This window comes from Ahaetulla prasina, chromosome 2 (genome assembly GCF_028640845.1).
Source record: "Ahaetulla prasina isolate Xishuangbanna chromosome 2, ASM2864084v1, whole genome shotgun sequence".
Classification (NCBI taxonomy): Eukaryota; Metazoa; Chordata; class Lepidosauria; order Squamata; family Colubridae; genus Ahaetulla; species Ahaetulla prasina.
This window is the reverse complement of record NC_080540.1, coordinates 126,090,022-126,111,919: the sequence shown is the minus strand read 5'-3', so window position 1 is coordinate 126,111,919 and position 21,898 is coordinate 126,090,022. Positions and strand designations below refer to the sequence as shown.

The 21,898-nt window shown below is 44.1% G+C and overlaps 1 protein-coding gene and 1 long non-coding RNA gene across 2 annotated transcripts in view; one reads left to right on the top strand and one right to left on the bottom strand.

Annotated features, from left to right (window-relative positions):
* The window catches only part of LOC131193640 (uncharacterized), a 64,361-nt gene extending 50,954 nt beyond the window's left edge, over positions 1–13,407 (top strand). The window contains exons 3-5 of the long non-coding RNA XR_009153973.1: positions 7,074–7,244; positions 11,124–11,221; positions 12,395–13,407. This is a non-coding gene — a long non-coding RNA (uncharacterized LOC131193640). The remainder of the gene's footprint in view (positions 1–7,073; positions 7,245–11,123; positions 11,222–12,394) is intronic.
* SEPTIN9 (septin 9) overlaps positions 1–21,898 on the bottom strand; it is a 296,825-nt gene that overhangs the window by 259,518 nt on the left and 15,409 nt on the right. The gene's annotated exons all lie outside the window — the stretch shown is intronic.

Sequence of the window (21,898 nt, the reverse complement as noted above, 5' to 3'; positions counted from 1 at the left end):
CCCTTCTCCCAAAGGACTCAGGGCGGTGCACAGCCAAAATAAAATACAAAAAGAACAACACATACAATACTAAGAACAACCCCTTAAAAAACTTATTCAATTGGCCAAAATTTAAAATACAATAACACCCTATAAAATTTACAAAAATTTAAAACCCATAAAAGCAAATTAAAATTTTAAAATCAAGCCAGTCCAGCTAGACGGAATAAATAGGTTTTAAGTTCGCAGCGAAAGGTCCGAAGGTCGGATAGCTGATGAAGTCCAGGGGGAAGATCGTTCCAAAGGGTAGGAGCCCCCACAGAGAAGGCCCTCCCCCTGGGGCCGCCAGTCGACATTGCTTGGCTGACGGCAGCCTAAGGAGTCCCTCTCTGTGAGAACGCACCGGTCGCTGGGAGATAGAAGATGGCAGTAGACGGTCCCGTAAATATCCTGGTCCTAAGCCATGGAGCACTTTGAAGGTAGTCACCAATACCTTGAAGCGCACCCGGAAGACAACAGGCAGCCAGTGCAGTCTGCGCAGGATGGGTGTTACATGGGAGCTCCGAACCTCTCCCTCTATCACCCGCACAGCTGCATTCTGGACTAACTGGAGTCTCCGGGTGCTCTTCAAGGGGAGCCCCATGTAGAGAGCATTGCAATAGTCCAAGCGAGAGGTCACGAGAGCATGAGTGACCGTGCATAGGGCATCCCGGTTCAGGAAGGGGTGCAACTGGCGAATCAGGTGAACCTGATAAAAAGCTCTCCTGGAGACGGTCGTCAAATGGTCTTCGAAAGACAACCGCCCATCCAGGAGAATGCCCAAGTTGTGCACCCTTTCCATCGGGGCCAATGACTCGCCCCCAACAGTCAGCCGCGGCTGCAGCTGACTTGTACCGGGGTGCCGGCATCTACAGCCACTCCATCTTGGAGGGATTAAGCTTGAGCCTGTTCCTCCCCATCCAGACCCGTACGGCTTCCAGACACCGGGACAGTACTTCGATAGCTTCATTGGGGTGGCCTGGGATGGAAAAGTATAGCTGCGTATCATCAGCGTACAGTTAGTATCTCACCCCAAAACCACTGATGATCTCGCCCAGCGGCTTCATATAGATGTTGAACAGGAGAGGCGAGAAAATCGATCCCTGCAGCACCCCACACATGAAGCACCTCGGGGTCGATTTCTGCACCCCTGTCAACCCCGTCTGCGTCCGGTCAGAGAGGTAGGAGGAGAACCACTGATAAATGGTGCCTCCCACTCCCAAACCCTCCAACCGGCGCAGCAGGATACCATGGTCGATGGTATCGAAAGCCGCTGAAAGATCTAATAGGACCAGGGCAGAGGAATAACCTTTATCCCTGGCCCTCCAGAGATCATCCACCAACGCGACCAAAGCTGTCTCCGTACTGTATCCGGGCCAGAAGCCGGACTGGAACGGGTCTAGATAGACGGTTTCATCCAGGTACTGGGGTAATTGACGTGCCACCGCATTCTCTACAACCTTCACCGTAAAACGAAGGTTGGAGACTGGACGGTAATTTCCTAAAACAGGAATAAAGACATCCTAATAAAGACATCCAGCTCAAAAAGCAGGGGCACCAGGAAATTAAGGGCAGGACAAAAAGAAGCAACAAAGATATATCTACATTTTCCTTCTCTAGTCTTTATTCCCTGTGTTTGTGTCACTCTCTCAATTGCTTCAAAGAAGTGGCCATGGCCACTTAAAATGTACCCCTTCTCATGAATGAAGGTGAATGTATGTGTCCTAGGATAATGTTGCAGGATCCAATCTGGGTCAGTCACCGGGACCAGAAATTTAGTCTTCTGAGCTTTTGGACTCATGTTGGAGTCCATCCTCAAGGAATGTCTTTCTCTCTCTCTCTCAGGGAACTTCTGGTGGTACTCCAGCATGAGTCCAAAAACTTGGAAGACCAAACTTCTGGTCCCAGTGACCAACTTGATTGGATCCTGTACCCCTTCTCCTAAAAAGAAATGGGAAGAACTTGTGATCCTTTCTGAAGTTGCAGGTTTGTAACTCCCAATCATTTTTGATCCTTGGTGGTACTAATTGAACCTGGGGGAATTGTGAGTTCAACTGTCTCTGACAAAATCACTGTCAATGTAACAACTTGTTCCCTCCACCCCAAATGCTCATACTCAAGTATACCAAGTATTTTTAACCTGATCTCAAGGCCCATTAAGATATAGCATAACAGAAGCCTAGAGAAGTCTAGTTTGAAGTACATTTTATAAAACTTTCAACCTAGCTTTATCTTTTTTTCCTCTGCCTTCAGCAGTGCTCTGTATGGGTGAATTTCCACCTACAACTTCATAAGATCTTCAACATTTCCTTTCCAGCAATCCCTACCACAACAGGATATAGAAAGAGGGGAGGAAAGAAGTCTTTTGCCAATTACTTTGTCTTTTTAAATTGTATTCTTTGAAAACAAGGTAACAAATTGAAATCAGACTCAACCTCAATATTCCCAGAAAGGGAGTGGATTGGGAAAAGCAGGGGGTGGGGTGAGATGGGGAGGGAGTTATACTATATCCAGTTTGGTGGGAAAAGTTGAGATCAGACAGCTGCATCATTAAAGAAAAAACCCAGCCTGGCTCCCACAATTTCACCAAAATGCTGCCTTCAGTCATTTTGCAAATCAAAACCAGAACAAGAAATTATATTTTGGGGAGTAAAAAAAGAGTAAAATAAAATGAAAAACACCTTGCTTTACATAGAAAAGGATGAAGAGTGTTTTCCTGGGGAATATTATCCTCTAGAAAATCCAGCCATTTTGCTAAATTATCCTAAAAGAATCTTTTGGGACCGCTCCAACCAATCAAGGGGTGGATAGGTCGGAGATATCTAACATATATAATAATAATAATAATAATAATAATAATAATAATAATAATAATAATAATAATAATAATAATAATAATAATAATAATAATAATAATAATAATGATGTTTTAATTTGTATACCGCCCTTCTCCTGAAGGACTCAGAACAATGAGAACAAAATATCTCATTTTGTTTCTATTTCTCTTTATATCTGAAAATAATCAATATTCTTAAATACTGAGAAGACATTAAAAGCCAAAGCAGTGTGTTTGTAGACATGTATAATACATTTCTCTACGGAAGCATATTATTGGTTTCCATTGTAGATAAATGCACAAGAATGTTTGTAGTTCACACTCCAATCGATTCCTGGAGAATACCTGGGCAAGTCCATACAACTTTGTTTGTTTTTTAGCCAAGATTTTGGAAGTGGTTTGGCCTTGCCTAGGACTGGGAGTGACTGCTCCAATGTTACCCAGCTGGCTTCATGCCTAAAGTGAGACTATAACTCTCAGCCTCCCAGTTTCTAGCCTTAATCACTGCATCCCAGTGGCTCTTAATATAGGAGTAGACAACTTTTAAAGGCATGTTTTACATTTTGAACACCATGCTGCTGTGGGCTCACTCACAAAATGGTTGCACTGGCAGACATGAACAATATAACAATATAAAAGCAGTATTTCACTGGATCAGACCTTGGCTCATCTAGTCCAACAATCTTTTCTCATTAGTGGCCATCCAACTGCAAAAGGAAGCCCATTAGACTCCCAACAGATAGCCTGTTGAAGAAGACAGATTGCCATCAAGGCTAACAGCCATTGCTCCCCATGACTTCCAGGCACTGGTCCAACCCTTTCTGGAAGTCAGCCAAGCTGATAGCCAGCCATCACAAGCACGTCCAGTACAAAAAAAGACACTGCTAGAAGTCAAAGCATGAGATCTTTCTTTACCACCAGGTTAGGCCCCCTGGATGCTTTCCTGTTGTATTGAGTTTTTTTTCCCTGCAGATGCTTAGAAAAGAAAGGCTTATTCCAAATTCAGCAAAGGGCTACCAGATTTGCAAAGGAGTGCATAAATCTACTGTTTGTATAGGTTTCTGTAGCCCAGATCCAGTTACCCTACCAAAAAAAAGCAAAACAAAATCCCACATCAGAATGCAATTACCCACCATTTTTATTTACCATGAATGCATATGGGATCCTATGGACAGGTTGGCTTCCAATTAATAGTAAAAAAGATGGGATAAGAAAAATGTGTAAGTGCCAAGGGAGGTCTCTATAAAAACTATATTAGCACTAGTGCACCCACACAAACCATTGATTGTAAATACGCTATACTAATTCTTATGACATTATTGTTGCTATGTGAATTAAATAGTTGGCAGAAGCTCTTAATGAGTACTAGAAGGTTTCACTTAATTCTCAATTTAGTTTTAATTTTAAAACAGGCTGTGCAAATAAAATAAAAGCTGCTAACTTTTAAACTTTCCTTGGGGCCATTTTTCCTTGTCTGGGTATAAATTAGTGCTTTACTTGAGAAGTCAATATTATATTCCTCAAAGAAGCTAGAGAATGTAAATCCTACTCACCAAGGTCACTCCTTCCTTGAGTACACTGCATTTTTTATGCTTTGGCTATCACTCAATAACCTAACCTGGTGATCAAGCAGTCTCTCAAGAGTATTTATTAGCATGGCTTCTTTCCAGCAGTATCCCCTCACTTCTTCAGAATAGGTGAGGAATTGCTCAATTATCTTAAGATTAATATAGTCAAATGTGATTTGGTTGAATTTTTGTCTTCTACTTTTGTACTTTTCACTAGTAAAACAGAACAGTTTGCCTTCAGAAGTTGTGGGAGCTTCATCACTGGAAGCTTTCAAGAAAAGACTGGTCTGCCATTTGTCAGAATTGGTGTAGGGCTGGGGGGATTGGACTAGATGACCTACAAGGTCCCTTACAGCTCTGTTATTCTGTTATAATTTTAGTAAAGATTTGCTGGCAGCCATTAATCATAGCTGTTTATATACATTTAGAAAATGCACTGCATGCAACGTAATAGATACAACTCAATACCGGGTTACTTACGGGACCGCCTACTGCTACCGATTGCCTCCCACCGACCCGTACGCTCTCACAGAGAGGGACTCCTCAGGGTGCCGTCCGCCAAGCAATGTCGGCTGGCGGCCCCCAGGGGAAGGGCCTTCTCTGTGGGGGCGCCCACCCTCTGGAATGAACTTTCCCCAGGACTCCGTCAACTGCCTGACCTTCGGACCTTCCGCTGCAAGTTGAAGACATACCTATTTATTCGCGCAGGACTGGCATAGAAATTTTTAGTAGTTTTTAATATTTGGATTTAAATTTTATGGGATTTTATGGTTTTAAATGGATTTTAATTTGGCCTTATATCTAATAAGTTTTTTAATTATTGTTTTATTGTGCACTTTTTATTGTTTTATTTTGGCTGTGAACCGCCCTGAGTCCTTCGGGAGAAGGGCGGTATAAAAATCTAATAAATGAAATAAATGAAATACCAGTAAAGTCTTTTATTTGGAACTCATCAATCAAACAAAAAGTCCCTTTGGACTCTAACTCAGCATCTGGAATCTTCATGGATACATGAAAATTGTTTTCTTAACATTTTTTTAAACTTCCCAGATGGGTCCTTAGTTGTGAATATACTGTATACCATTTTTTTTAAACCATGGCTTACTGTAGCTGTCCAACCCCGCTTTAAAATTCAATTTATCAATGTAATATAAATTTCCTTCTGCGAACAGAAGGAATATTCCAGACAACTGTTTTTATCATCAAAAAGCAACTGATTTTAAAAAACAAAATAAAAACAAAACACAACTGAATGTAATTTCCTTGAAAAATTAAATCTTCCCTTTTCCTAATTCCGCAAGTAGAATCCTGCAAGTGGAAATTCTATAGCCTATGCTGTTAATGTCTATCATACTTCCCTTGCCAAGATTCCTATATAAGCAGATAGAATACTGCAAATCACAAGGATACTCCTGGGCAATTCAAAATGTACTATTCGACTTGGGACATCTGGTTCATTTCTGATACTTGGGAGGTTAATTGCCTCCTCTTTGCATTTCGAGAAAGCAGTTTATAGAGGGAGGACTTGAGAATGAGGATTTGCTCTGGTTAGAGTTCAGAGCCACAAGTGTTGTGACTGATAACACACAGCAAATATAAATAATACTAGGAATAAACTGTAAAAGGCAGTTGACTCTTTGCAACAATAAAGATTTGGCATTCTAAACCACCGTTTCCTAATCGTGGGATAGCCAAGACTCCATACCCTTGTGAGTAATAACATTTAAGAAGGCTTCCTTGGAAATTCTTCAGAGGAATGTGCTCCTCCCCTTTCATTCTGTTAGTTGCTGATCTGACCACACATCCCAGTCAGAAAGAGTTATAATCAAGACGTTGACATGCAGAGATGCAGCAGGGAGCTTTGAAGGCAGTTTGCTCTGCTCCTTCTCTGCAAACCACATCCAAAATCTTGCCAAGAGAATAGTAGAGACATCTCTGCATTGGTATTGGTATTATTTAGATGATTAAATTGCACTCATAGCAATAATCACCTCCTTACAGGCAGGCAAAGATGTCTAGCAGCTTTTACTGGTGTTTGGTATTTGGGGATCACATGAGGGTTTTTTAATTATAATTATACAATGTGTTTTAGAATGTATTGAGCTGATGCACACTGGGTAGAGACTTCTCTGACCTTCCTTATTTCTGTAAATCCTCTCACAATGGAAAAACAAAAATTGTTGCGAAATTGATATGTACCTAATCTTACAATTGATACAAAACCTATGAGTGGCACAAAGAGCCATGGAAAGATACATGCTCGGCATTACAAGATAAGATAGAAAGACCTGCATACAGATTAGAGAACAAACGAAAGTATATGGTATCATCAAGAGAGGTAAATAATTGAAATGGAAATGGGCTGGTCACAATAGCAAGAAGAACTGATGGCAGGTGGACCAAGGCAGTCATAGAATAGACCCCACTTGATAAAAAGTGTCCATGAAAGAGACCTAAAACAACATGGATCAACAACATCAGCAAGTATTGCAGGCCCAATTGGCAAAAGAAAGCTCAGGACTGTGTAGGTTGGAAACATGGGGAAGAGGCCTTCATCCTGTAGTGGATAGACAATGGCTAAAATGATCATGATGATTGTGATCACTGATGTTTCACACTGATAGCTTTCTCCTTTGATTATGTTATATTAGATAAAGGTAAAGGTTCCCCTCGCACATATGTGCTAGTCGTTTCTGACTCTAGGGGGCGGTGCTCATCTCCACTTCAAAGCCAAAGAGCCAGCGCTGTCTGAAGACATCTCCATGTGGCCGGCATGACTAAATGCCAAAGGCATACGGAATGCTGTTACCTTCCTACCAAAGGTGATCCCTATTTTTCTACTTGCATTTTTTACGTGCTTTCGAACTGTTAGGTTGGCAGAAGTATATTAGATACTCGATTATTATATATTATATTATATACTCTGGTGCACAATCTATTTCTCTAGGACTTTATGTCTTGTTGACTTTGGGGTCAAACTCTCAAGCCCATCAAAAAATTTTCATTAAATTTTAACTGTCACAAAAAGTAAAAATTGCCTGCCTGAGATATTATCAGAGGTTGTAGCATTAGTTATAGGGTTATGCAAGGGTTTGTTTGCTTTGTGGATTGTGATGTAATTAGTAAAACAAGCATTTCTGTGAGAACCAATATGCTAATAAATATTGGTACCACCCCAGAATACAACATGAGGAATAATTCACTATTTTTTAATTTAACTATAATGTTCATTTAACACAATTTAAACAAAATTTAGTTCTATGTCCTGGAACTACTCATTCCTTTGGAGTTCAACCCCAGCATAACCCTGATAGGTCTGGAAGAAGTCTGACTTGAGAAAATTCACCCTCTAATAGGGACAAAGAACAACAAAACATTTCCTTCCAGAAGCTGTATTCTGAGAGGCTTTGTTACATAACAGCGATGTACTCCTAAGAGAAACCCATTATTTGAAAGCTTTTTCTGGAACACATGAACTTTACATAGAATGGAAAGTACCCCTAAGGCAAGGGTTGTTGTTTTGTTTTGCTATATAACAGGCTTCCCAACTTCTACTACTAAAAGACAGCTCAGAAGCACTAAATTATTTCCTTTGTTTGGGTTTTCATTTGCTTCACTTTTCAGTTCTGGAGCTGAATTCAGGGGTCATTGCCCATATCTCTTGTGCTCAAAAACAACCTATTATAAATCATGTGTCCTTGTATTAAATCATGAGAGGGGAAAAGCTTCTAATATAGAGATAGAACTCTGGATGTAGCTATTGGGAAACTTGACAACACTGCATTTACTTTACAATTTTTACAATGAGGACCTTGTATTTCCTTATGCTATTTGCTTTAGCTTATGCATAGCAAAAAGTTATCTTTGTTTTAGCTTCCGTTGGGAGGCGTTTCATGTTCACCCAAGGAGCCCTCAATGCAAGAACTCTTATTTTCCTCATAACCCCCAAGTCAGATGATCTTTTTGGCTTGTAAGAAGTGAAAGGCAAACAAGCAGGAAAGCAAAATGTTAGTCTGCCTGAGCTAAAAGTTCAGCTGTTTACTCATTCAGTCACTTCTTCTTCAGGATATAATTTTGCCAGGCTTGCCTATCATTGATTGCTTCTTGAAGTTGAAGTAGAATAGACCTGGAAGGGAACTTGGAGGTCTTCTAGTCCAGCCCTCTGCTCAAGCAGGAGAACCTATACATATACCGTATTTTTCAGAGTATAAGATGCTCAGGACTATAAGACGCACCTACCTTTTTTGGGGAGGAAAACAAGAAAAAAAATCTGCCTCTGCCTCCCAGCATCCATCCGGTATTCATCTAGCCCATTTGCTGCAGCTCTTTTGCCGCTGCCCATTCACCGCCACTGCCCATTCATTGCCACCCATTCACTGCCACCCATTCATCGCCACTGTGGCCCTTTCGCTGCCACTATGGCTGTCAATTCACTGTCACCGTGGCCCGTTCACCATGGCCCATTCGGCAGCGGTGCTGCCCATTTGCCACTGTTGCGGCCTGTTCAGCACAACCCGTTTGCTGCAACCACAGCCCATTTACCACCGCCACAGCCCATTCTAGAGCAGCTGATTGGCACGGCACCAACTCCCCTCCCCCCGCCACAATATTCACTGTATAAGACGCACTGAAATTTCCACCCACTTTTAGGGGGTAAAAAAGTACGTCTTATACTCTGAAAAATACAATACATACATACATAAATCCCAAATGGATTTCCAGAGGAAAAATTGCAGACTACAGGAACCAGGAACGTTACCCTGGTGACCCTGAGGACACAGTTAAACCTCCAAGTGCTTCAAAAACCCTTTAAAAGGGTTTTTGCATGCAAATGACCATCTGTCTGTAAGGAATATAAATCCTTCCATTCCCCACTATCCTGTCAGAGCTGAAGAAGCTCCTTGGATGAGCAGCAAAACGTCTTCAAAAGGAAAAAATAAGAAAGTCCAGTTGCCTCCTGAAAAAAGCACCTTTGGGACAACCATGACCTGGATGACTGAGAATCTCTACAGACTTCCTGAAGGATAGGACGCATGGACAGTAGAAAGGGGATTGCTTGGTTCTTCTGCCCTTCTCAATTCACTGTCTGAAGCAGACATTATTTGTTCTGCCTCAGGAAGAAGGTAGACCGGCCTTGCATGCCAGGGGTCTGAATAGTCTTAGGCATTGAACATTGAACTTCAATCAGATGACTAAAGAAATGCCTGGGGAGAAGCTTGCTTCACTGTAAGCAAGCTTTTCTTGGTGGCAGCTTCATTCCCTTCTATTTACAGCAGTGACATCATTCTCCTAAGCTGTCAGTAGTCCTGGGAAGTTTCCCAGCACCTAATTCATATTGACTAAATTATGCTGCTCATCCATCCATTGCTTAATCCTCAGTTTTGGCTTGTACTGTAGTTCACTAGGGTTCCTCTGTAATCTTTTGCAGACATTTTGTACATGCCCAGACATTGTCTCTTGAGTTCTTGAGCCACTGAGTTTCTCCAATGGCTCAAGGAAATTTGTACTCATTTCCTTCATTTGTTCTGTCAAGTAAAAGAAGATGAAATCTCTTCCTCTAATACCTCTGATCATTTCAGAAATAAAGGCTTGTGGAATAAGCTTGCTTTCTGCCAATGTTGCATGGATCTTGATATCAGGTCTTGAATCCAAATTAATACAGTGTAGAATGAAATAAAGACTAACTGTCAAATGTACCTGACCTTCTAAAGCAGGGGTGTCAAACTTGATTTCACTGAGGGCTGCCTCAAGGTTGTGTTTGACCTCAGAGTGTGTGTGTGTGGCCAGGGTGGATGTGGCCAGCTCAACATCACTTGTGTCGGGGGCACCTGCCAGTGAAAATTGGCTCCCACAGTTTTTGGCTGTGACGGTCTCCTACAACCCTCTGCTAGTGAAAATGGAGTTCAGGAGAGCCGCACATGGCCTTTCCAAGCTTCATTTTTGCTGGAAGAGGCTTCACGGGCCTGTCCTTTGCTGTTTCTAGGGTGGCACCATGGACCAGATCTAAGCAGCCCATGGGCCAGATCTGAGCCCGGGGCCTTGAGTTTGACACCACCAAGGTAAACCAGTCAAAGATCTTATTAGCTGGGCTGTTGGTCTGAACTCCAAGCTTGGCAATTTGAAGCTCAGCCCAACAGCCCAACAATCAACCTGAGCTACTTATTATATTCAATTACATTTCAATCATATTAGCTTTCATCACTGAGTAATAGCAATAGCACTTAGACTTATATACCACTTCAGAGTGCTTTACAACTCTCTCTAAGCAGTTTACAGAGTCAGCATATTGCCCCCAACAATCTGGGTTCTCATTTCACTGACCTTGGAAGGATGGAAGACTGAGTAAACCTTGATCCCATGAGATTCGAACTGCCAAACTGCTGACAGCCAGCAATCAGCAAAATTAGCCTGCAATGCTGCATTCTACCCTGTTTTCCCCAAAATAAGACATCCCCTGATAATAAGCCCAATTGGGCTTTTGAGCGCATGGCAATAAGGCCATGCGTTTATTTCAGGGTCCAAAAAATATAAGACAGGGTCTTATTTTCGGGGAAACACGGTAACCACTGCAACACCATGGTATATGCTAAACTGAGTCCCCTTTCAACTACAACACTATGATTGATTATTTTCATTTTGCTGAGTTCCTTTTCAGGGAAAAACAAGCACTGATCAATTTTACTTGTCTTGTGTGTTACCAGAATAGTACCATTTGACAGTAACTTGCAACAGAAACAATAGAAGCAGAATAGAAACTGGCAAAGAAAGCACACTACCACACAGCACAAATTTCACACTAGTAAGTATTCTGCTGACTCAAGAATGGGTGCATAGTTCTTTACTCAGCAACGAGTACATCCTTATTTTGCTTCACTGACTTTTGATTAAATCATGTACTTTTGAACTGATTGTTCAGTCTAAAGATATAGCTCAAGGCTGTTATCTGAAAAATAATCTCGGAAAGTCTGTGTCACAGAGAAGTCTTTTTGCTGTAAAAAGTACAAATGACCATATTAACAGTAAAAATTTTATCAAGTCAAGAGGCAGAATCCAAAAAATTGAAATTGTTCCTATCCACATTAACCCATGGAACAGATTCATTGCAAGTTCTAACATGATACCATACCTGCCTTCTTAGTGATATAATATTGTCTTTTGTGCTCTATGCACACAGAGAGAGGGGAGGGGAGGGAGGGAGGGGAGGGAGAGAGAGAGAGATCAACACCAGGAAATTCATCACAGCAAGGCATTTCATCTTCCCATTTGAACAGGAAAGACCACCCAGATGAAAACATTCCGTATAACAATTTTTACCATTGTTAAATGTAGCTGACAGCTTTAAGTGGCTTAAAAATTGGCACCCTTAGAATGGAATCAATGTTCCCTTGCTGGGATACTTCAGCTAGAGAAGCATCTTTCTCATTTTACCACAACGCTCTTTGGCTAAATTATACTTATTTATTAGTGAAGTGTTTATATTTATCTACCAAACTTCCCTAGAGAAGTTCCCTAGAGAAGAGACGGGGGATATCATAATCGTGGGCCCCCTGAAGTGCAAATACCATTTTGAAAAGCAATAATTATATATTATACAGTGAAAGATATTATGGCTTTTCTATTAATTTAAAGAGAGGGCTACATATTTGATCTTCTCAAGTGTAATACAGTGTACATTAATTGTTTTCACAGCTTTGGAAAATGCCTGGATTCTGCATCATTGCTTGCTCACTCTCATGGAATTTGAGAAATAATAGGATGGAAGAGTTATTTTAAGTGGGGAAAGGAGAGAAATTATGTCTTCGGTGAACTTAATATAGGAATCCTGCCTGCAGCATTCTCTTTCTAAAGAGATCATATGATCATAATTAATGTGATGCCTTTCTTTTACTTTTATTTGTTAAAAGGCTTGTACTGGTATGTTATTTCTGAATTTCAGAAATTTCAGAATTTCTCTTCTTCTTTTCTTCTTCAGAACTGAAAAAGCTTCTTGGATGAGAAGCGAAATGTCTTCAAGGAAAAACAAAGAAAGTCCAGTTGCCTCTTGAAAAAGCACCTTTGGAACATCCATGACATGATGACTGAGAATCTCCACAGATACTCACAGCTTAATAACAGTGGTAACTAGGTTCTTCCTTTACTGTTGAGCTACTTGGCAGATTTGCTAAACATTGGGGAAGGTTTCCACCACTATGTGATTATGTCACAACATTGTGCGGCCATTAATTTCTGTCCACTTCTAGTCAGACAGAGTTGGACTTAATAACATTTCAAGTACTGACCTCCTCAGTATTCTTGGTACTCAGACAAAAAGAAAGAGAATTTTTCTTTCAACATGACTTCACCAAAAAGGCAAAAGATTTTAATTCAATAATTAAAACCAATTTGGGGAATGAAATTCTCTATGGGAGAAAGCAATTCCTGTTCAGAAAAGAGGTGTGATGTCAAACAAAATGACAGTTTTGCATTTATTTCCCCCCCCTAATCTGATATTGGTGCAATATGAGGGAATGAAAGGAAGTAAGGCAGGTTTTGTGTGCACAAATATTTTGCATGTTATTTATTGTACAAATGTTTGGACTGCCCCTCCACTTGAGGTAATGGACAAATACAGTACAAAATACTTAAATTATTTTTTGAACAGTAAGACCAGAAATTGTTTTCCTCATTTAAAAACTCAAGTAAAAAAATAATCTGGGTAGGACAAAATCAATCAAGCAAGTTTCTTTTAAAATTCAGAAGAATTGTGAATTTTCATCACGGGGACTAGGTTTTGCTTTAACGTGAATGAATACATTAAATCAGTTGGAAAATTAATGTATCTATGTAGTTTTTTATTTCAAGCCCAATTATAGAGGAACTGTCAGAATCCGTCTGGGAATAATTCTAGGTTTTTAAAGGACTTCTATTCTTAAATCCCATGAATCAGCTCTACAATGGTTCATCATATTACAGGTCAATCCTAACAATGGTGGCATGCTAAAAGGGAACCAAATGTTTGATTAAAAGAGAAAAGGGTAAGTTTGCCATTTATTTTATGACAACCATACAAAATTCTGAGCTAATTATGAGAAGTTCTTTGGGAGAACATTTTTATCATGATAATTGGGTCATTTCTTGCTCATGAAGGACAAAAATGGTAAAGCTGGACTAAAAACATATTTTTAGTCATCTCAGACTCATAAATTTCATAGCCTCATTACCAATGCCTAGATATCCAGTTTGGCGTAGTAGTTAAGGTGCTGACTTAGAGAGCAGGAGACTGTGAATTCTAGTTCTACTTTACACATGAAAGCCAGTTGGGTGACTTTGGGCCATTCATTTTCTCTCAACCCAACCACCTCATGGGTTTGCTGTTTTGGGGAGAAATTGGAGGAGAAAGGTCCAAAGGTGCTTTTTCAAGAGGCAACTGGACTTTCTAGTTTTTCTTTGAAGACGTTTTGCTTCTCATCCAGGAAGCATCTTCTGCTCTGAGCTGAAAGCTCTTGAAAAAGCATTTTTGGGCCAACCATGACCTGGATGACTGAGAATCTCCATAGATAGGAGGAGGAAGGAGTAGTATGTGTTTTCTCCCCCTTATAAGTTACTTATAAAGTAATGAAGATGGGATAAAAATCTATTAAATAAATAAATTGCCTTTATATGGATGTTTTTGGTTAATCTTTCCTCTAATTGGATAATATACACCGACATACACCACAGCTGAGATGAAAGTGCCTAATTAAAATGCAAACTAAAAACTGCAAACTAAGAACACTTTAAGATTGTGCATGTATTTGGCGTAGGCTCAAAATACAGATTAGCTCCTTAATCTTCAAGGATTGATTCCATTAACTAATGTTGTTAGTCTGAAAAGATGTTGACTTCTCTAAAGAAAAATGGCAGCAAACGCTCCAGCATTGATTACAGCACAATCAAACATTCAGCTAAATTTGTAGCAATACCAAATCATAAAGAGCTCTGAGAAAACATCAGCATGCAGGGATCTGGCTTCACTGAGCACACACGTAGATCACTAGTGGACGAATAGACAACTTTGCTAAATTCCTTTGGCCTTTTGCACGCAGCATTCTCTTGACTGCCTAACCTGTAAAAAAAGCAAATTATCGTTCAACAGCATAAAGCTGTTCATATACGCCATAGTCAAATATCTAATACCCAGAAAAGAGGAAACCTCACAGAATTTTTACAATTCTTGCTTGGCCAAAATTGCAAGCTAACCTTGCAAAATTGCAAGCTATACATCGTTGACAATAAATACTATATTTGCCTTTTGTGGCATGTAGGTGTTTCTTAATTCAAATAATATTTAACAAAGGTAATATCTTTGTGGGAAAAACAGGTCCTGGCTGTTACAGCTGTGGACCAAGGGTTGAGCAATTGTGATAATAAAGCTCTATAATTTTTCCTCTAGACATTGTAATAATGGACAGGAAATCCTGTCACAATGAATCACAAAGGCCCCAGAATCATAATTAAGCAAAAAAACAAACAGGAGAAATCATAGGAACAGGTTAAAGTAAGGAAATGACACCCAGTTAGTCAAAGGCTTTAAAGTTGGACATGCACACCAGAAAAGTTACTAACTTGACTATCGAACTAAAAATTCTGAAAGATATTTCAGTGAAGAAAGGCTGTCAAACGTAAGAAGAAAATTAATCAAAATGGAAAGTATGTGTTTTAAAGGAACTTTTAGAAGGATTTAATAACTTCCCATCAAGCTAAACAATAATATGTATCAATATTTGTTTTTACAATCTTTGAAGCTAATTTTACCACACAGCACAGCCAGCTTGGTCTAGCAGTTAAGATGCTGAAGTATGAGCAAGAAAACGTCATTTCTAGTCCTACTTAAGGCCTGAAGCCATGTGGCAGTCTTTAAGCCAGTCATCCTTTCTCTGTCATCAAAAGACAGCAAGGGCATACTACTTCTGAAAATGTTGTCAAGAAAGTGCATAGATCTGTCTAGGTAATCACCAGGAGTTAAGATTGTCTGAAAGGTACACACACACACATACACATGCACACACATCCTTCCCCTGGGATGACTTCCTGCTGTGTGGATTTCAGTTCTCAGAATTGTTGGCTATTGCTAAGAGGGCAGCCCCCTCTTGGGGGAAAAATCTGCTGTGGCTTTCTGTAGTATAATTTTTTTTTTCAGGGCATATCATAAGCTATACCCCATAGCTTCTAGAGCAGGGGTCTCCAACCTTGGTCCCTTTAAGACTTGTGTACTTCAACTCCCAGAGTTCCTCAGCCAGCAAAGCTCTAGGAGTTGAAGTTCAAAAGTCTTAAAGGGACCAAGGTTGGAGACCCCTGTTCTAGAGGATACATGCAATTTATTTATTTATTTTATTTATTTATTTTGTCACAACAGTATATATAAGCATAAGCATGAAAGTAACTATATAATATATAAGCATATCTATAAGTATAAGTATGTAAGAACTATATTAATTGGATATAATGAAAGGAAACAATAGGACAGGAACAGTAAGCACATTTGTGCTCTTATGCACGCCCCTTACAGACCTCTTAGGAATGGGGTGAAGTCAATAGTAGACAGTTTTTGGTTAAAGCTTTGGGGATTTTGAGAAGAAACCACAAAGTCAGGTAGTGTGTTCTAAGCACTAATAACTCTGTTACAGAAGTCATATTTTCTGCAATCAAGATTGAAGCGGTTAACATTAAGTTTAAATCTATTGTTTGCTCTTGTATTGTTGTGATTGAAGCTGAAGTAGTCTTCAACAGGAAGGACATTGCAATAGATGATTCTATGAGTTAAACACAGGTCCTGTCGAAGGCGGCAGAGTTCTAAGTTTTCTAAACCCAAGATTTCAAGTCTGGTGGCATAAGGTATTTTGTTGTATTCAGAGGAGTGGAGAACTCTTCTTGTAAAATATTTCTGGACACGTTCAATTGTATTGATGTCTGAAATGTGGTATGGGTTCCAGACAGGCGAGCTGTATTCAAGAATTGGTCTAGCAAATGTTTTATAAGCTCTGGTTAGTAGTGTAGTGTTTCTGGAGAAGAAGCTACGTAAGATTAGGTTTACAACTCTTAAAGCCTTTTTTGTGATGTAGTTTGCCAAAACAATTGGCAATATTACCTCGGTGGTATGATTATCAAAAAGGGACATGGAATACAGAGGACAATTTTGTTTAATCCAGGTCTGGCCAGATCGGATGCTATTATTGAGGATCCTTGTAACTCTCCTAAACACCATAGTTGCAGACTTCTGATTTGGGCCATGTTTGTAGATTGCTGGATCATTTGAATGCAAATGAAGGGCTTCTTCCAGATGGAGCAAGCCAAAGAGGGAAATTTAATAACGGGTCTATTTTTGTTCCAGTAGAAAAAAAATCATTTGCAACACACTAATTGAAAAAGAAACCATAAAAGGACAATTCTCTATTTTCGTGCTGCTTGTGTGGCCAAACCAGCAGAGGGACGCATGCGGCTTCACTAAAAAAAACATACCTTGGTTTTGCTACTCACTCTCTGGCTCTACTTTAATATCTATCAATTATATTCTAATCATGCATACAAAAGACACACTCCAGTGTGTTTAAATAAAGACTGTTATATATTAATGTTGCTAGACCTATTATGAAATATATCAAAAATAAACAAATCATACTTCAAATGTATTTGGATTGTACACAGTAGTCAAGTCCTTTGAGAATCTATTTGTTCTGTTTCCCTTCCCCCAATACTCCCAGCAAAGAGTCCGTCAGAGGCCTTCCTTTTTTTTCCTTTTATTTACATAGATACATGTCCTGGCCACGTCTACCCACGGGCCTGCCAAGTTTCTGGAGATAACGAGGAAATTATAGATAAGGCCAGAATTACTCACGAATATATTCTTCCCTCCATGAATTAGCTTGCGCCAAATTCATTGCTTTGTCCGAGACAAAAAAACCAGGAAGTCCCGCCTCCTATTTATAGTCTCTGCAGATGTCACTGCATGACAATTATGACTTGGCTTTGTCCCAACTCTTCCGCTGCTGCGCACGCCGATCAAGCCTTCGTAACCTTGCGTCCCTCCAAAACTGTTCTTGGGGCGTTGCCAAATCAGAAGAAGGCCCGGGAGAATCAGGCCTTGCCGGCCCCTCCCTTTGAGTGGGTGCCAGGGAGGGAGAGGGCTCAAGAGAAGCAGGGCTTGCCAGGTCTTCTCCTCATTTTCTGAATCATCCGAGTCCAGGAGTCTGGGTCCAGGAACCTGGGTCACAACACTATCCTCACCGCAGGGCCCTTCCCCGGGCTGACGATCGGGATGCGGTCGGGCTGGGTTCTGCTCATGGAAGGCCTGCACCAGGTCAGGGCATGAACGCCGGAGGCATCTACCCAGGAGAAATCAGTCCCGTATCCCTTCCACGCGATCAAATATTGGAAACGACCCTTTAGCCAGCGAGAGTCTCGTGACGCTGTGGACTTCAGATTCCTCAGATCCGTCCTCAGCGACAGTGACGGTGCTGTTGGGCACCGAAGGGGACTCGGTGTGGCCTCAGGAACCAGAAGGGACCGGTGAAAACGGGTGGATCCGCATGGATCGTGGCAGGGTCAGTCGGTAGGCTACCGGGTTGATGACTGCCTCGACAGGGAACGGGCCGATGAATCGGTGGTCCAACTTTACCGGGCGGTCGGACGGGAGGTGTTTGGTGGAGAGCCACACCGGTCTCCAACTGCCAGCGGGGCGTTGCCCGTCGGGAGCGGTCGGCGGACCGTTGTAGTCCTCCTTTGCCCGATTCAGCTGCTGACGTACCAACTGTTGGACCGCATGCAATTCCGTCAGGAAGGTCTGCGTTCGGGAACAGGAGAGTCCGGTGGTGCCAGAGGAAGAGCCGCGGATGGTACCCACATTGGCAAAGAACGGGGTCATCTGAGTAGAGGTGTGCTGAGAGTTGTTAAAAGCAAACTCCGCCAGGACAGGTAGTCGGCCCAGTTGTCCTGTTGCTGGTTGATGAAGCAACGGAGATACTGTTCCAGTATACCGATGACCTTCTCTGTACCCCGCCGGTCTCCGGATGGTGCGATGACGACAGACATACCTGCACCTCCAACGCGCCATCAGGCTCTTCCAGAAGCGGGCTGTGAACTGAACTCCACGGTCCGAAACCACCCTGTCCGGTAGACCATGGAGGCGGAAGATGTGCTGCAGAAAGAGGCGGGCGTTTTGCGGCTGTGGGCAGTCAGCGGCATGGGATGAAGTGTGCCATCTTGGTGAGCATGTCCACCACCACCAGCACCGTGGTGAACCCAGAGGACGGCGGCAGGTCTGTCAGGAAATCCATAGAGATCGCCCCAGGGTCTGTCGGGTGTCGGCAAGGGCTGGAGGAGCCGGAGGGGCCCCGTGGCGGTCTTGGCTTGCCGGCACGGTACGCAGGATGTCACGTAGGCATGTATATCATGCCGCACTGGGCCACCAAAGGTCCGTGTCACCAGGTGGAGGGTCTTGAAGAACCCAAAATGTCCTGCTGCAGGGTTGTCGTGGCACTGGGTCATGACGAGGGCTCGGAGTGGTCCTGTGGGCACATATAATCGCCCAAACTTGAGTAAGTCCTCCTCCAAGGTCCAAGGAGGCGTGGGGCCCACCTCCGCTCTCCTTTGCTGCGACCAGGCGTCCTGGCGCTGCGCCTCGCACCTGGGCCCGCAAGTCCACTGGCTCCCGTGCTGCGGCCAAGGCTTCTGCCGGCAGCACTGTCCGTGGAGGAAGGGGTCCTTGGCGCAGAGGTACTCTGGCTTGCGGGACAGGGCATCCGCCCTCCGGTTGTGACCGCTGGGAATGTAGGTCACGCGGAAGTTGAACCGGGCAAAAACAACGACCACGGATCTGCCGCTGGTTCAACTTCCGAGCTGTGGTGAGGTGCTCGAGATTCCGATGGTCGTTCGGACCTCCACCTGATGTCGGGCCCCTCCAGATGGTGTCGCCAAGCCTCGAATGCAGCCTTGATAGCCAGCAACTCTTTTCCCAGATAGTGTAGTTGCGCTCGGAAGGGTTGAGTTTCCGGGAGTAGTAAGCGCAGGAAAAAGTGTGCCGCCATTCGCCGGAGCCTGTAGCAGCACCGCTCCCAGAGCCACATTGGACGCGTCCGTTTCCACCACAAAAGGCGGAGCGGGTCGGGATGCCTCAGGACGGGTTCCGTGACGAAGGCTTTCTTGAGGGCTGTGAATGCTTCTTGCTGCGGGGACCCCACGGAATGCAACCTTCTTCCTGAGGAGCTGGGTAAGTGGAGCTGTCAGTGTGGCGAAGCCGGGATGAAGGTCCGGTAGTAGTTGGCGAAGCCCAGTAGGCGCTGAACATCCTTCACCCGGCGAGGGCTTCCCAGCTACACAAAGCTTCTACTTTACATGGGTCCATGGCTATGCCCTCGGGCGAGATGATATGCCGAGGAATTCTATGGAAGTCCGGAAGAAGATGCATTTCTCCAGTTTCGCATTGAGTTGTTGCTCCATAGCGTTGCAGAACCAGACTGGCGTGTCGAAGGTGGCTTTCCTGGACCGGGAGTAAATCAGGATGTCGTCGAGGTAGATAACCACGAACCGATCCAACATGTCTCGGAACACGTCGTTCATGAAGTGCTGAAAAACGGCGGGAGCATTGGTCAACCCAAATGGCATGACAGTGTATTCGTAGTGTCCGTATCGGGTGCGAATGCCGTCTTCCATTCGTCTCCTTCTCGTATCCGCACCAGGTTGTAGGCCCCGGAGATCGAGCTTGGTGAAGATCGTGGCCTCCGCAACCTTTCCAGTAGCTCCGGGATGGCGGCGGGGGTAGCGATTCCGCACCGTAATGGCGTTTAGCCGGCGGTAATCACAGCATAGGCGCAAGTCCCTGTCTTCTTCTTCACAAAGAGGACCGGGGCCGAGAGAGGGACTTTGAAGGCGGATGAACCCTCGGGCCAGGTTTTTGTCAGGAAGTCCCTGAGGCGGCCAACTCGGGCTCCGACATGGAATACAGGCATCCCACAGGCAGTGGTACGTTGGGCAGAAGGTCCACGGGGCAATCGTAGGGCCGATGCGGGGGTAGTCGGTCCGCCTCCTTCTCGCTGAACACGGCGGCGAAGTCCGTCAGCTCAGGAGGCAAGGTGATGGCAGCGGTGGGGCGTTCTGGCGGCACAGGTGTGGCGGATGTGATCGACGCACTGCAGACTCGGGAAAGAGATGGCGTTCCGCGACCAGGCCACCTGAGGATCGTGGGTCCGAAGCCAGGCCAACCCAAGGACCAAGGGAAAATGAAGGTCCGCCGTGACATAAAACTGGATCGCCTCCTCATGGTCCCCAATAGCCAGGCACAAAGGCTGGGTGGCGAATTTAATGGGGCCGGACACCAGTTCCCGTCCACCAATTGTCTCTCCCCGCACCGGAGGGTCCACCGGAACCACGGGGACCGCAAACTGGGTCACAAAGGCCTGGTCCATAAAGTTTGTTGTGGCCCCTGAGTCCACCAGCGCATGCGCCTGGAGCCCGTCCGACTGGTTCCCCAACCATATCCGTGTGTCCAGAATCAGATGCCGAGGGGGCCCAGAGTCTACTTCCATAGCGTCCAGTGGGGGCTTAATGCGTGCCCGACCTAGGGTTTCCCAGTCGGGCCTGCTCCGTTCGATTGGTCACGCTGTGATTCGGGGACGGCGTCGTGCCCGCCGCTTTCTGGGGCAAGAAGCGGCGAAGTGGCGGGCTCCCCACAGTACAGGCACAATCCCCTTGGCGCCTCGGTTCCGCTCCTGGGCTGTTAGGCGAGGTCTGGCCGCTCCCAACTCCATGGGCTCTTCCGCAGCGGTTACAAAGCGTGGGGCGACCCTGGGTGCTGGTGGTGCAGGAAGTGGGGTGCAGATGTCGACGGAGGGTCCCGGGGTGCGACGGGACGGTCGCCGTTGCAGACGGGCATCGAGGCGGAGACAAAGGGCACCAAGTTGTCGAGGTCATGGCGCCTCCACGCGGGCCAGCTCGTCTTGCAATTCCTCTGAGAGTCCCTCCTGGGCAACGTCCACCAGCGCTGCATCATTCCAGTCAGAGTCCTGGCACAAAAGGCGAAATTCGGCGATGTACTCCTGCAGGCGTTTCCCTTGACGGAGTTCCTTAAGGCGCCTGGTTGCCGTCAGCATTGACGGGTCCTCATACATGGTGCGTGGTGCTGCCAAAACGCTGTTGGTCCGCCAGCAGGGGCTGTCCTGGAGCAAGAGGCGTGGCCCATCGAGCAGCCGAGCCGGAAAGAAGGTTAATCACGAAGGCCACCTTAGCCCGGTCGTCTGGGAAATCCTCTGGCCTCATAGCCATGTAGAGCTGGCACTGTCCCAAGAAGGTCGGGAACATCTCAGGCTGCCCAGAAAACTTATCCGGCACGGTTATCGGGCACCTGCGGCGAGGAGGAGGTGGGAGGATGGGGGGGGGCTGCAGGCACATTCCTGGCAGCAAGTTGGCCTGCCAAGTGAGCCACTTGCTGCTGGAGCTGTTGATTAGCCGCGTGTAGCTGCTCTAA